The sequence below is a fragment of the Panthera onca genome, chromosome A1, assembly GCF_046562875.1.
Source record: "Panthera onca isolate mPanOnc1 chromosome A1, mPanOnc1 haplotype 2, whole genome shotgun sequence".
In the NCBI taxonomy this organism is placed as follows: Eukaryota; Metazoa; Chordata; class Mammalia; order Carnivora; family Felidae; genus Panthera; species Panthera onca.
In genome coordinates this window covers 169,668,162-169,682,335 of record NC_138339.1, presented here as the reverse complement: position 1 = coordinate 169,682,335, position 14,174 = coordinate 169,668,162, and the positions used below count along the sequence as shown (strand labels likewise).

General features: G+C 39.1%; 1 protein-coding gene across 7 annotated transcripts in view; it reads left to right on the top strand.

Moving 5' to 3' along the window:
* PCCA (propionyl-CoA carboxylase subunit alpha) overlaps window positions 1-14,174 on the top strand; it is a 413,047-nt gene that overhangs the window by 38,015 nt on the left and 360,858 nt on the right. Inside the window, exon 1 of one of the 7 annotated variants that reach the window (XM_078432178.1) lies at window positions 5,150-5,167. The exons of the other annotated variants lie outside the window; for them this stretch is intronic. The gene's annotated coding sequence lies outside the window, so the exon portion shown is untranslated. Of the gene's footprint in view, window positions 1-5,149; window positions 5,168-14,174 lie in introns of those variants that run through there. 7 annotated transcript variants of the gene reach the window in all.

The following is a 14,174-nucleotide window of genomic DNA, read 5'->3' as shown; positions in this document are numbered from 1 at the left end:
AACCCATGAACCGTGAGGTCATGACCTGAGCCGAAATCAAGAGCTGGATGATCAACTGGCTGAACCACCCATGTGCCCCTCTTGAGATCTTATTTGTAAGTATTTTCTACACCTAATGTGGGGCTCAAACATATAACCCTGAGATCAAGAGTAGTGTGCTCTACTGGCTGAGCCAGCCATGGACCCCGTGACAACTTAATACTAGCCATTCTGACAGGAGGGAGGTAATTCTCATTGTGGTTTTCATTTGCATATCCCTGCTGATGAGTGATGTTGAGCATCTTTCTTTTCATGTGTCTGTTGGCCATCTCTTTGTCGTCTTTAGAGAAAGTCTGTTCATGTCTTCAGCCCATTTTAATTGATTATGTGGGGTTTTTTTTTTGATCAATTTTAAGATCTTTATATATCTTTGGATAATAACCCTTTATTGGATATGTTATTTGCAAATATCTTCTCCCATTCAGTAGGGTTTTTGTTGTTGTTGTCAATTGTTTCGTCTGCTGTGCAAAGCATTTTATTTTGATGTACTCTTGACAGTTTATTTTTGCATTTGTTTCCCTTGCCTCAGGGACCTATCTAGAAAAATGTTGCTACAGCTGATGTTAGAAAAATTACTCCCTGTGCTATCTCCTAGAATTTTTGTGTATGGTGTAAGAAAGTGGTCTAGTTTCATTCTTTTGCATGTAGCTGTTCAGGTGTTCCTAGCATAATTTATTGAAGAGACTGTCTTTTTCCCATGGCATATTCTTGTCTCCTTTGTTGAATATTAATTGGCCATATAATTATGGGTGTATTTTGGGATGGTTTGTTCCATTGATTTATGTATCTGTTTTTGTGCCAGTACCATACTGTTTGGATTACGACAGCTTTGTAGTATATATTGAAATCTGGGATTGTCATACCTCCAGTTTTGTACTTCTCTTTCAACATTACTTTGGCTATTCAGAATTTCTTGTGGCTCTGTACAAATTTTAGGATTATTTGTTCTGTTTCTGTGAAAGATGCTATTGGTATTTTGATAGAGATTGCTTTAAATCTGTAGATTGCTTTGAGTTGTATGGACATTAGTATTTGTTCTTCTAATCCTTGGGCAGGCATGTATTTCCATTTGTCTGTGTCCTCTTCAGTTTCTTTCATCAGTGTTTTATTGTTTTCAGAGTATAGGTCTTTCACCTCCTTGGTTTAATTTATTCTTAGGTGTTTTATTATTTTTGCTGCAATTGTAAATGAGAGTATTTCCTTAATTTATCTCTTTCTGCTACTTCATTATTAGTGTATAGAAATGTAACGGATTTCTGTATATTGATTTTATGTCCTGCGACCTTACTGAATTCATTTATCAGTTTTAGTAGTTTTTTGGTGGAGTCTTTAGGGTTTCCTATCTTCTGCAAATAATGAAAGTTTTACTTCTTCCTTATCAAATTGGATGCCTTTTGTTTCTTTTCCTTATTTGATTGAGGTGGCTAGGCCTTCCAGTACTATGTTGAATAAAAGTGGTGAGAAAGGATATCTTTGTATTGTTCCTGATCTTAAGGGAAAAGTTCTTAGTTTTCCATCATTAAATATGATTTTAGCTGTAAGCTTTTCCTATATGGCCTTCATTGTGTTCCCTCTAAACCTACTTTAAATGGATGTTGTATTTTGTCAAATGCTTTTTCTGTATTTATTGAAATGATCATCCAGTTTTTATCTTTTGTTGATGTATCACATTGGTTGATTTGTGAGTATTGAACCACCCTTGCATCTCAGGAATAAGTCCCATTTGGACGTGGTGAATGAGTTTTTAAAAATGTATTGTTCAATTCAATTTGCTAATGTTTTATTATTATATTTTAATTTTTTTAAATACTTTTAAGAGAGAGACAGAGATGAAGAATGAGCAGGGAGGGGCACAGAGAGAGGGAGACACAGAATGTGAAGCAGGGTCCAGGCTCTGAGCTGTCAGCACAGAGTTCAACATGGGGCTCTAATTCACGAACTGCGAGATCATGACCTGAGCCGAAGTTGGACGCTTAACCCACTGAGCCACTCAGGCACCCCTGATTTGCTAATATTTTATTGAGGATGTTTTTATCCATGTTCATCAGAGATATTGGCCTGTAGTTCTTTTTTTCATAGTGTCTTTATCTGGTTTTGGTGTCCGGGTAAGCTGGCCTCACAGAATTTGGAAGCTTTTCTTCCTCTTTTATTTTTTGGAATAGTTTGAGAAGAGTAGGTATTAACTTTTCATTAAATGTTTGGTAGAATTCACCTGTGAAGCCACCTGGTCAACTTTTGTTTGGGAGTTTTTAGATTACTCATTCAGTTTAGTTGCTGGCTATTGGTCTGTTCAAATTTTCTATTCCTGATTCAGTTTTGGGAGGATGTATGTTTCTAGGAATTTATCCATTTCTTCTAATTTGTCCAATTTGTCAACAGGCAGTTTTTAAAAAAATTTATGTGTGTGTGTATATATATATATATATATACACACACACACATATATATGTATATATACGTATATATATATAGACAGAGAGAGAGAAAGAGAAATCTCTGCACCCAGTGTGGGGCTTGAACTTACAGCCCTGAGATCAAGAGTTGCATGCTCTACCAACTGAGCCAGCCACAGGCACCCTGACATATAATTTGTCATAATATTCTTTCATAATCTTTTGTATTTCTATGGTGTTGGTTGTTATTTCTCCTCTTGCACTGCTTATTTGAGTCATTGCTCTCTCTCTTTTTTAATGATTCTGGCTGAAGGTTTATTAATTTTGTTGGTCCTTTCAAAGAAACCAGCTCCTGGTTGTATTGATTTTTGTTCTTTTTCTTTTTTTTAGTTTCTATTTTGTTTATTTCTGTCTAATATTCATTATTTCCTTCCTTCTGTTTTGGGGTATTGTTTGTTCTTTTTCTAGCTCCTTTAGGTGCTTAGGATGTTTATATGAGATTTTTCTTGGGGCATCTGGGTGGCTCAGTCGATTAAGCATCTGATTTTTGATTTCAGCTCAGGTCATGATCTCATGGTTTGTGGGATGGAGCCCCACATAGGGCTCTGTGCTGGCAGAGGGATTCTTTCTCTCTCTGTCCCTTCCCTGTTTGCTCGTGTGCTCTCTCTGTCTCTCAAAATAAACATTTAAAAATTTTTTTAAAAAATGAGATTTTTGTAGCTTCTTGAAGTAGGCCTGTATTGTTATAAACTTCTGTCTTAGAGCAGCTTTTGCTGCATCCTGATGAATTTGGACTGTTAGGTTTTCATTTTCATTTGTCTCCATGTATTTTTTAATTTCTTGGTTGACCTGTTAGTGTTTAGTAGCATGTTATTTAACCTCCGTGTATTTGTGTTCTTAACAGAGTTTTTCTTGTGGTTGATTTCTAGTTTAATTGGAAAAGATGCATGGAATGACTTTGATCTTTTTGAATTTTTTGAGACTTGTTTTGTAGCCTAATATGTGATCTGTTGGAGAATGTTACATGTGCACTTGAAAAGAATGTGTTTCCTGTTGTTTTAGGATGGAATGTTCTGAGTATATTGGTTGGATCTATCTGGTCCAGTGTATTATTCAAAGCCACTGTTTCCTTTTTGATTTTCTGTTTGGATGATCTATCCATTGATGTTAGTGGGGTGTTGAAGTCCCCCACTATTACTGTATTACTATCTATTACTTCCTTTATGTTTATTACCTGCTTTATATATTTGAATGCTGCCATGTCAGGTGCATAAATATTTATAATTGTGTATCGTTTGTTGAACTGTTCCCTTTATGATTGTATAGTGTCCTTCCTGTCTCTTGTTACAGTCTTTAAGATCTGTTTTGTCCAATGTAATTATCACTGCCCCAGCTTTCTTTTTACTTCCATTTGTATTATAAATGCTTTTCCATCCCTTCTCTTTTAATCTGCATGTACTTCTGGGCCTGAAATGAGTCTAATGTAAGAAGCATATGGACGGGTCTTAGTATTTTTTATCCATTCTGCCACCCTATGTCTTTTGGTTGGAGCATTTAGTCCATTTACATTCAGAGTAATTATTGATAGGTGTGTACTTACTGCTGTTTTGTTACTTGTTTTATGGTTTTGTAGTTCTTCTCTGTTCCTTCCTTCTTTTGCTCTTCTCTTTCACAGTTTGCTAGTTTTCTTTCTCTAGGATTTCTTTCTTATTTTTTGCATGTCTATTACCAGTTTTTGATTTGTAGTTACCATTCAGTTTATATATAACATTTTATGCATATAGCAGTATATATTAAGTTATTGGTGGCTTAAGTTTTTATCCATTCCCAAATCACTTAGTCCTTTCAGCCACATTTTAGGCATATGGTGTCATACTTGACATCCCTTTGTTTTGTGAATCCCTTGACAGATTTTTAAAAGTCTACTTAATTTTCCTGCTTTTGTACTTCCTTTTCTTACTCCTATCTTTGGTTTTTCCTTTCTACTCAAAAAGTTCCCTGTAACATTTCTTCTAGGGCTGGTTTAGTGCTCATGAATTCCTTCAGCTTTTGTTTTTGGGAAACTTTGTCTCTCCTTCTATTCTGAATGACAGCCTTGCGGATAGAGTGTTCTTGATTGTAGGGTGTATTGTTTTGTTTTGTTTTTTGTTAATGCTTGTGTATATCATGCCATTTCCTTCTGGCCTGTAAAGTTTCTGCTGGTCAGTCAGCTGATAGCCTTATGGGGTTTTCTTTGTATGTAACTGTTTTCTTTTCTCTTGCTGCTTTTAAAATTCTTTATCACTACTTTTTGTTACATTAATTACTACATGTCCTGATGTGGACTTCCTTGAGTTGATTTTGTTGGGGGCTTTTTATGCCTCCTAGATCTGGATGTCTCTTTCCTTCTCCAGATTCAGGAAGTTTTCAGTTATTATTTCTTCAAATAATTTTTTTGCCCCTGTTTCTCTCTTTCTTCTGGGATCCCTGTTATGCAAATGTTATTATGCTTAATGGTGTTGCTGAGTTCTCTTAGTCTATTTTCATTTTTAGTTATTTTTTTGTTTTTCCTGTTAAGCCTGATTGATTTCCATTACTCTTTCTCCAGGTTGCTGATCGATTCTTCTGCTTCCTCTAGTCTAGTATTTATTCCTTCTAGTATAGTTTCAATTTCATTTACTGAGTTCTTCATCTCTGATTGGTTGATTTTCTTTGTGTTTGTTGAGGGTCTGACGGAAGTCCTCTACTCAAGTCCAGTGCGTATCTTTATGACCATTACTTTAAGTCCTCTTTCAAGCATATTATTTCTATCTGTTCCATTTTGCTCTTTAGCTGTGATTTTTTTGTGTGTGTCCTGTTTTTCATTAGCCATACATTTCTCTGTTTCCTCATTTTGTCTAACTCTCTGTGTCTGTTTCTTTGTGTTAGGAAAATGAGCTATGTCTCCTGCTCTTGAAAGTAGTGGCCTTATGGAGAAGAGGTCCTATAGTACCCTGCAGGGCAATGTTCCCTGTTCACCAGAATCTGGCATTTCAGGAGTGTCTCCTGTGTGTGTTGTGTGTGCCTATTAGGACTGAACCACATTTGCCTTCAGTCCAGTCATCTTCAATGACTCTTTGCCTGTTGTACTTAGCATTTGGTCCTTGTGTTACCGGGACAGTCTGGGGTCAACTTGGGTTTGAGTTAAGGCAGAGTAGGCATTTGTCAGAGCTGCAGTAACACTGAAGTGTAGGATGCTTTCTGTGCTGTCCCCTGAGGTACTTTTGTTAGTGGGAACGGCCTGCAGTCAGACCACATGTCTGCCCCTGTTCCACTGCTGGGGCCACAGCATGTGTCGTTCTCTTCCCCTCTCTCTGGGTCTGGAATTACTTTGGAGTGGTGCTGGCACACTAGGGGCTGCTTGCACACTGCCACCTTTGTAGCACCACTTTGGATGGACTCCTGCCAAGGGTGTGTTAGATGGGTTGGTTCCTAAGAGAATTTGGGGCATGGTGTGGGGTGCCAGCAAGGTATGTGCTGGTCTGCTGTAGGAGAGCCCCTTCAGTTGTCTGGGAAACTCCTTCCCAGGCTGATTGCATTGGAGGGGGTAGATCTGCAGAAGCTCGTGTGTCCGGGCATGGCATTAGCAAACTAGGTTTAGAGTGTTTACCCTGTGCTTCCTGCAGATGTCTGTGTATTGTTGCTGGGGAGCAGGGGAGGGAAATGGCACATGCCACCTCTTTTGTTCTTGGAGAAGTCTTCCAAAGATCCCTGCCCCTCCCGCACACACTGAGATTAGTCAGCAAATCTCCCTTGCATATCCCCTAACAGCTTTTCAAACTGCTGCTTCTATGTTGTATCTCATTGTGACTCTTTATTGTGCTGTGTCTTTAAGGGCAGGGACTTAGTTTCTTACTGCCCTTCCACCTTGCCCAGAGCCAGGCCCACTGATGTTTAAAGTTTCATCTCTGGGTGGCTCAGTTGGTTACTGTCTGACTCTTGGTTTCTGCTCAGGTCATGATCCCAGGATCATGGGATTATTGAGCCTTATGTCAGGCTCCAATCAGAGATGAGTCTGCTCTGCTTGAGCAGACTCAAGCAGTATGGAGTCTGCTTGAGTTTTCTCTCTCTCCCTTTGCTCCTCTTGCCTACTTGTATTCTCTTGCTCTAAAAAAATATTAAAATATTTAAATTAAAAATAAAAAGTTTCAGTTGTTAAGCCCCATTTACTGTAAGAATTAGTGAAGGTTAGGTCCTTATGGCTCTCAAAGCCAAATGTTACAAGATTTGTCTTACCAGTGTGGGTCACCTGTGTCTGGGGGTACCTGGTGTGAGGTCTGTTCCTCTCCCCTCTCTGTGTCTGCAGCATCCTTGCCTCCTGCCGATAGTCCCTCAGGTCACAGGTCAGGTCACTGACCATGTCTCTGCCTTTCTTACCTTCTTTGTTGTGGCCTGTTCTCTACATTTAGCTGTGGAGAATCTGTTTTGCAAGGCTTCTGGTTGTTTTCTGGTTACTTTCTAATGATGTGGATGTTACCTATATGTGTGTATACATGGGATGAGGTGAACCTTGGATTCTCCTACTCCACCATCTTCACTGGAAATAAATACATTATTTTTGATATTGTAGTGTTTATTAGACCATGACTTAACCTTGTATCTGTTGCAGCCTCCCTCATTTAAGACTTCTTAGTGGAGGGAAAGATACAATCACTCCAGGTAATAACTATCACTTATTAAATATCTACAATATACGAATGAATTAGAATAACTATGTAAGGGAAGAATTATTGTCATTATTTTAAGTTGGGGAAAATGAGGGCTTTAAGATATAGTTTGCCCAGGAGTGCCTAGGTGGCTCAGTCGGTTAAGCCTCTGACTTTTGATTTTGGCTCAGGTCACAATCTCATTGTTTCCTGAGTTCAAGCCCTGCATCTGTAGTGCACTATAGTGCAGAGCCTGCTTGGGATTGTCTCATTCTGTCTTTCTCTGCCCCTCCCCTGCTTTCTCTTTCCTTCTCTTTCAAAATAAATAAGTAAACTTAAAAAAGAAAAAAGAAATTTATATATATATATATATATATATATACACACACACAATATATATATATATACACACACGTATATATAGTTTTTTATATATTTATATTTATTTATATTTATATATATTTATATGTATATATGTATATATAAAGATATAGTTTGCCTAAGTTCATTTTGCTAGTTAGGCAGTGGAGCTGAACGTGGAGTTGTGTGACTCCCCAGTTGTGCTTTTTCCATTGTACCCTATTGCTTCCCACACTAACTTTGTGGAAAACTCCCCTTTCTCCCCCAGAGAAGTTAGTTTATTAATTTGAAGGCTGGGTATTTATTAGGGCCTGTTGTAGGCCAGATGCTATACTAGTTGCTTGAATTAGAATGGTGACCAGGAGCAACATGATTTCTGCTGTCATGGCACTTATAGTCCAATGGTAAAGCTAGATATAAAATAAGAAAACATATAAATAAGTATCTAAAAATTGTGGTGTTATGAACCAACCAACCAGTTGTTGAAAGAGAATAATGGGGAACTCTTCATTAATAGTATGGTCATAGAATTTCTCTCTAAAGGGGTAAGATCTAGTGTGAGACCTGATGGGTGAGAGTCAGCTTTCAGTTGGGCAGTCAGCTAGTCTGCTAGGTAGATGGGACAGCATGTGCGAAGTCCCTTCGCCCGTCCAGTAGATTGAAACGAAGTCTGTGAATCAGCTCAGGTTTTCTAGGCACTCATTTACTGGGTCTTGAGCTCTAGCTATAGCCAATGCATTGACACTACTTGGAACAGCTGCTTTTGCTAATTGCTGCTGCTACTTCTCTGTGGTTACAATGGCAACTGCCAAGTGAGAGTAGCAAAGGGATGAGACCAGGAGGTATCTTTAGGAATACACAAAATTGTGTGATTAAGGAATATGGCACCAGTGGACTTGTACCTGATGTGTTTATCTGAACTGGCACCTCTCTTCCTTAGGAGAGGCTTTAACTCCAGTGAATACATCAGACGTAAAGCTGCTGTTGCTGTCTCCAGTCACTTACGTATTCAATATGTTTACAACAAAGGTCTGTCCAGATACTGGGAATGAGGAGTGGTCTATCCAATAGAGATTTTGTAGACTTGGGACAAAGCCACCCAGGTGTCCATCATTTTTAAAAAATGATGTCTGTAGTTTTTTGAATAATTGTTCCCCTGTAGTTAATGTGTTGTTTTTCGAAAACTCTGCTTTCAGGATTTGTTTTGTCTTTAATTTTCACAGGTTTGATTAGATGTGTTTGATCCATGATTTCTTTTTGTTACCCTTTTTGGGATTTATTAAGATTCTTGAATCTGTAGTTTTGTCTTTCACAAACCTGAGGTGTTTTCAGCATTTTTTTCCAAATATTTTCAAATGTTTTCCTTCTTGTTCTCTGATAACCTGTATATTGTACCTATTGTTATTATTCCACAGTTACCTGAGGTTTTGTTTTGTTTTTTTTTCTTTCTGAATAAGATTGTATAGTAGATTTTTGTTGATTTATCTTCAAGTTTATCGACTCTTTCCTTAGCTATTGAGCCCAACCATTAAGTTTTTAAAACTTCTGGTTGTTATATATTTCATTAAAGTTTCCATGTGTTCTTTTTTTATAAATTCTGTTTCTTATACTTTATAGTTTTTCATTTGTTTCATGCGTGTATACTCTTCCTTGTTGGAATATTTTTGTAATCCCTTACAGTCTTTGTCAGATAATTGTCACCAGTTTTGTCATCTTGGCTTTGGTGTCTATTGATTGTCTTTCTCTATAAGGGTTGAGATTTACCTGGTTCTTGGTGTGCTAAACAATTTTGGATTGTGCAGTGGACCCTTGAACAACATAGGGGTTAGGTGTACCAAACACCTGTGCATTCAAAAATGCACATAAAACTTTTGACTTCCCAAAATACAATAGACTACTCTTGACTGGAAGCTTTACCAGTAACAGTCGATTAACTAACTCTCTCTCTCTCTCTCTCTCTCTCTCTCTCTCTCTCTCTCTTTGTCTCTGTCACACACACACACACACACACTTATATGTGTATTACATATATATGTATTATATGTATCTATTATATATATGTAATACATATATATATGTATTTTTTAAACTTTTATTAAAAAAAAGATTTTTATTTTTAATTAATTTCTATACCCAGTGTGGGGCTCCAACTCCCAACCCTGAGATCAAGAGTTGAATGCTTTACCGACTGAACCAGCCGGGCACCACTTTTTCAACTTTAAGAAACTGTTTCTTTTCTATCAACCTTATTTCCATATTGTTTGGTTTTGTGGAAGAGCATCTTAAGACCGCTCAGTGGTTGTTCCTATCCATTTAGTGGCCTGAATAGTGGGAGCTGTAGACCAGTCTTCAGTGACAGGCTGAGCTTTCTTTTGTAGGGAACTGCTGAATAGACATAGAGCCTCTGTAGGTCTTTAGACCAGAAGTCTGTGACTTCAGGTTGAGTTATCAGTGACCCAGGAGCTAGAGAAGTCCATGCACCCTGAAATTCCTCTGTGGTCACAGCTTTTTCCAGCAGCGGCCTGCTCTTCCTTTTCAACCTCCCGAGGATCTCTGTAGAAGTAGAGATCAGTCATGACCTCCCAGATTAACACATATTTTGTATCTTATAAGTGTTATATGCTATTTTCTTAAAATGAGCTAGAGAAAAGAAAATGACAAGGAAGAGAAAATACATTTACAGTACTGTAAAAAAGTCTATGTATAAGTGGACCTGTGCAGTTCAAACCTGGGTTGTTCAAGGATCCAACTGTATTTTGGATATTTTATGTATTATGAAATTGAATCTTAAAATCTTTGGAGAATCTTATTTTTGTTTTAGCGGCACTCAACATGGTTGACTTCAGAATGAATGTTCTCATCTTTTTTCTGTGCTCCGTAGGCCTTTGTAATGCTGTTTGTGTGTGTCACAGGTGTATTACCATCTGGTCAGTCTGAGAAGTGTCTTCTCTCTGTTCAGTGTTTAAATTTTTTTGGTGTGCTTAATAGGGTCATATCTACATATGCCCAGCCTAGGGATGGACCTAGAAGTTGATAAACAATTTTATTGGGTCGCTTCTCTATGCTAGCTTTTCAACTTTGTTATCTGTGCTTTCTTGTTCTTGAGGCCTTCCCTTTTCATTCCTCTTGTTGAGAAAGCTGGGATTTTGGTGACCTTGCATTGCTGCAGACTTCCATGTGTATGGCCAGCCACTGAGAGTGCAGGGGGAGACTAAGGAAAACTGTTACTTTACTCACAATACTCCTGACGCTATATGTGTGGAGTTTTTCCTTCCTACCAAAACCCAGTTCTTCAAGTCTGGAGACTAGAGGGATGTCCTACAATTTAATTCAGTTCTACCTGGAGTTAGCTCAGATTCCATGGTTAAGTCCTGTGGGACTTGCCCCCACTTCAGATGCTGGTCTCAAGTCCTGGGTTATCAGTTGTCCTTTTTACCAAGTGGCTATAAATCAGGGATTTCCACGACCTTGTCTTCAGGTTTGAATATCTGCTATAATGACTCAGAGTTCAGGCAAACACTTTATTTAACATTTACTAGCTTATCACAAATGATATCATGAAAGATACAAATGGGTATGTAGGTGAAGAGGTACATGGTGCAAGGTCTGGAAGGGTCTTGAGCACAGGAGCTTCTGTTCATGGAATTAGGCTGTGCCACCTTTTCTAGCTTTGGGTGGGTTCACAAACTCAGAATCTCTCTGAATCCCATTGGTTAAGGGTTTTATGGAGGTTCCATTATGTAGGCATGTTTGATCAAATTGTTGGCTATTTCTGATTAACTCGATCCCTAGTCCCTCTCTCTCCTCCCCTGGGGTTGGGGGATGGGGTTGAAAATTCCATCCCTCTGATTGTTAATCTGGTGACCAGCCCCCATCCTGGAGCTATCTCACCCCCCCCCCCCCCAGTCATCTTATTAGCATACAAAAAGACACTCTTATCACTCCGGAGATTCCAAGGATCTTAGAAGCTCTTGTGTCAGGAACTGGGGTCAAAGACCAAATATTAGAACAAAAGATGCTCTTAGCACCCCTATTTATCAGGAAATAACAAGAGTTTTAGAAGTTCTGTGTCAGGAACTGGGGGCAGAGACCAAATATCTATTTCTTATGTCAAAAGAAAAAAAGCAGTGGGGATTTACCCATCCTCATGGGACTGCAGTTTCATTGATGGGAGAAGAATGTTCCTTCTCTGTTTTGGCTCCTGCAGGCTCCCATTTTGCCACTCCTGTTGAAGCCATAACATTTCTTGGTGGCTGGGACACACACACACACACACACACACACACACACACACACACACAAATCAAGTTTTAAACAAAAAACCTTGGGGCATTTCTGTAGCGTTCTAATCTTAGGAGCTCCTTTTTCTGTTTTTTTGAGTCAGAAGTACAGGGCTTCTTCTGGAGCTCTCTGTTAGCACCCCAGTGCCTACTTCAGGCATCACATTTTGTTGATCAGGCAGGGGGATCTTGGAGGAAAAGAAAATGGGAAAACCCAGCACTGATTTATAGTAGTTTGAATTTTGTTCTTCCTCAATCTGTCTGCTACTATTTACTTTTCAGGGTTCACATATAGTTGATTCATATATGCAGACTTTTGAGCTGCATTCAGTGGGAGAGACAGAATGGACTACGTTTACTCCATTTAATCGGTAATTAGAATGGCCAGTGGCATTTCTTAGAAGTCTCCTAAAAACAAGTGTGGGAAGGAATTCAGTGTAGCTGAATAGGTGTTTGTGTCCAATATTATTATGCTGTGTATCCCAGATTATGGGAAAAGTATGGTCAGATAACCTTAGAGGAAAAGGGAAGAGGTTTTCGTTGTTAACAGCACTGCCTGTTAAGCTTTGTCTGAGGTTTGTGGGAGAGAAAGGAGTACGTCTATTGCTAACTGCTGGGAACGTTCCAGCTGCAGCAACTTATAGTAGGCTGCTGTTTGTGATGGAGTAGAACATTTCCTTTTTGTAGGAGATCAACAGTGAGAGCCAGCAACTTCCTCCTTAAAGCCTGAACCCTTGACTATGACATTAAAGATTGCTTTCAAGGAGGTTTCCTTCTAGTCTTTCTCTTCCCCCCTCCTCTCCCATAAGTACCTCCTTATACACCTTGCTTTCAAGCCATTTTGGGGATGTCTGCATAGGCTGGGGCCTTTCACATTTCCATGACTTGGAGCGCAGAACTTGCCCATTAGTCGTTCTCTTCACTTTTTTTCCATTTATTAGAAGTTCACTGTTTTACTTAAAGAAAGGATTCTTCATGAAATCATTTTCTGTATTAGCAACATGTACGTGCTCTGGTTAATTATTATTTTTTTTAATGTTTATTTTTGAGAGAGAGAGGGAGAGAGGGACAGAGTGCGAGTGGAGGAGGGGCAGGGAGAGAGGGAGACACAGAAGTAAAGCAGGCTCCAGGCTATGAGCCATCAGCAAAGAGCCGGAGTCCAGGCTAGAACTCAGAGACCTCGAGATCATGACCTGAGCTGAAGTTGGATGCTTACCCGACTGAGCCACCCAGGCTCCCCTGATTAATTACTTCTGATTGTGTAGAAGTCTCTTTTGTACTAGACAGAACTCCTGGAAGGAAGGGGACTGATGTCTCATCTCCTTATACCCTGTCGTAGCAGAGTACCGATGAGAAATGTTGAGTGAGTCAGGGAAGGGAGAGGGGATGCGTTCAGGGTCTATTTAATGGTAAAAAGATATGGTGAGTGGAGCATAAAGTAGTTGAATTACAAGAGACTGAAAAGCAGAGACCAGTACTGTATAAGTGGAATTATGAGCTTATGTTTTGGGGGAAAATATTTTGTTACTTTGAGTTTTGGAAACAATAGTCCTTTTCCTTGTCTTTTTATTACATATGGTTTTTCTTTGGGAGGGGTGGCCCTTTCTCTTGTTCTTTCTGTCCATAGAGCCAGCTGCCACAGATTTTTCTACCTTGTGTTGTCCAGATGTTCACCTTAATTTGAATATGCTTATTCTTTCATACAAAAGAGGCATGTGGACAGCTGCACAAGGTATTCTTTCCTAAACCAGCCAGACATTTGGATTGGAAAAAAGTAGGATTTTGAAATGAAAGACCAGTAGCTTGTGCCTGTTAAACCATTGATCTTTCCCTTGCCCATTGCTGCTGCCAGGTCGGGTACCACTTTACTTCCATCTCTCTAATGGATCCTGTCACAAATCTGTTTCCATAATTAAAGAACTAATTCATCCTGAAATCTGAGATGCAGTACGCCTTTCTATGGACTAGAGTCTATACCCTGGGACTTTGGTTGCATTTGGGAAGCTTACTGAAGTTATTAAGCACACTTGGGCTTTTATGTGGTGACATTCAGCTGTGACCTCGCAGAGTGGACTGTGCAACCTGTGAGAGGCAGTACCGTGGGAGGTGGGTCATGCTTCAGCCTAGCAGGTAGCTTGATCTCTTCTGATACACTTATGTGTTCTTCCTCCTTTTTGACTTGTAGTCTCTATCTTCTCTGGTGCTTCAATTCCAAGGAAGGTGGAATATGGGAGCCCCAGATTTGCCTCAGTCCTGATTCCTGGGCTCTTTATCTGATTGTGTTTCTTGTGGTCTCCAGACTAAATCCCCAAAGAGGGACTTCTCAGCTTTTATTCCATTCCTGGTAGCGAGGCCCAGTCACAGAGCCACAGGTAGATTCCATGAATAACAAAAATTGCTTTAGTTCTAACAAATTATTGAGGTTAATTATTAGGCTT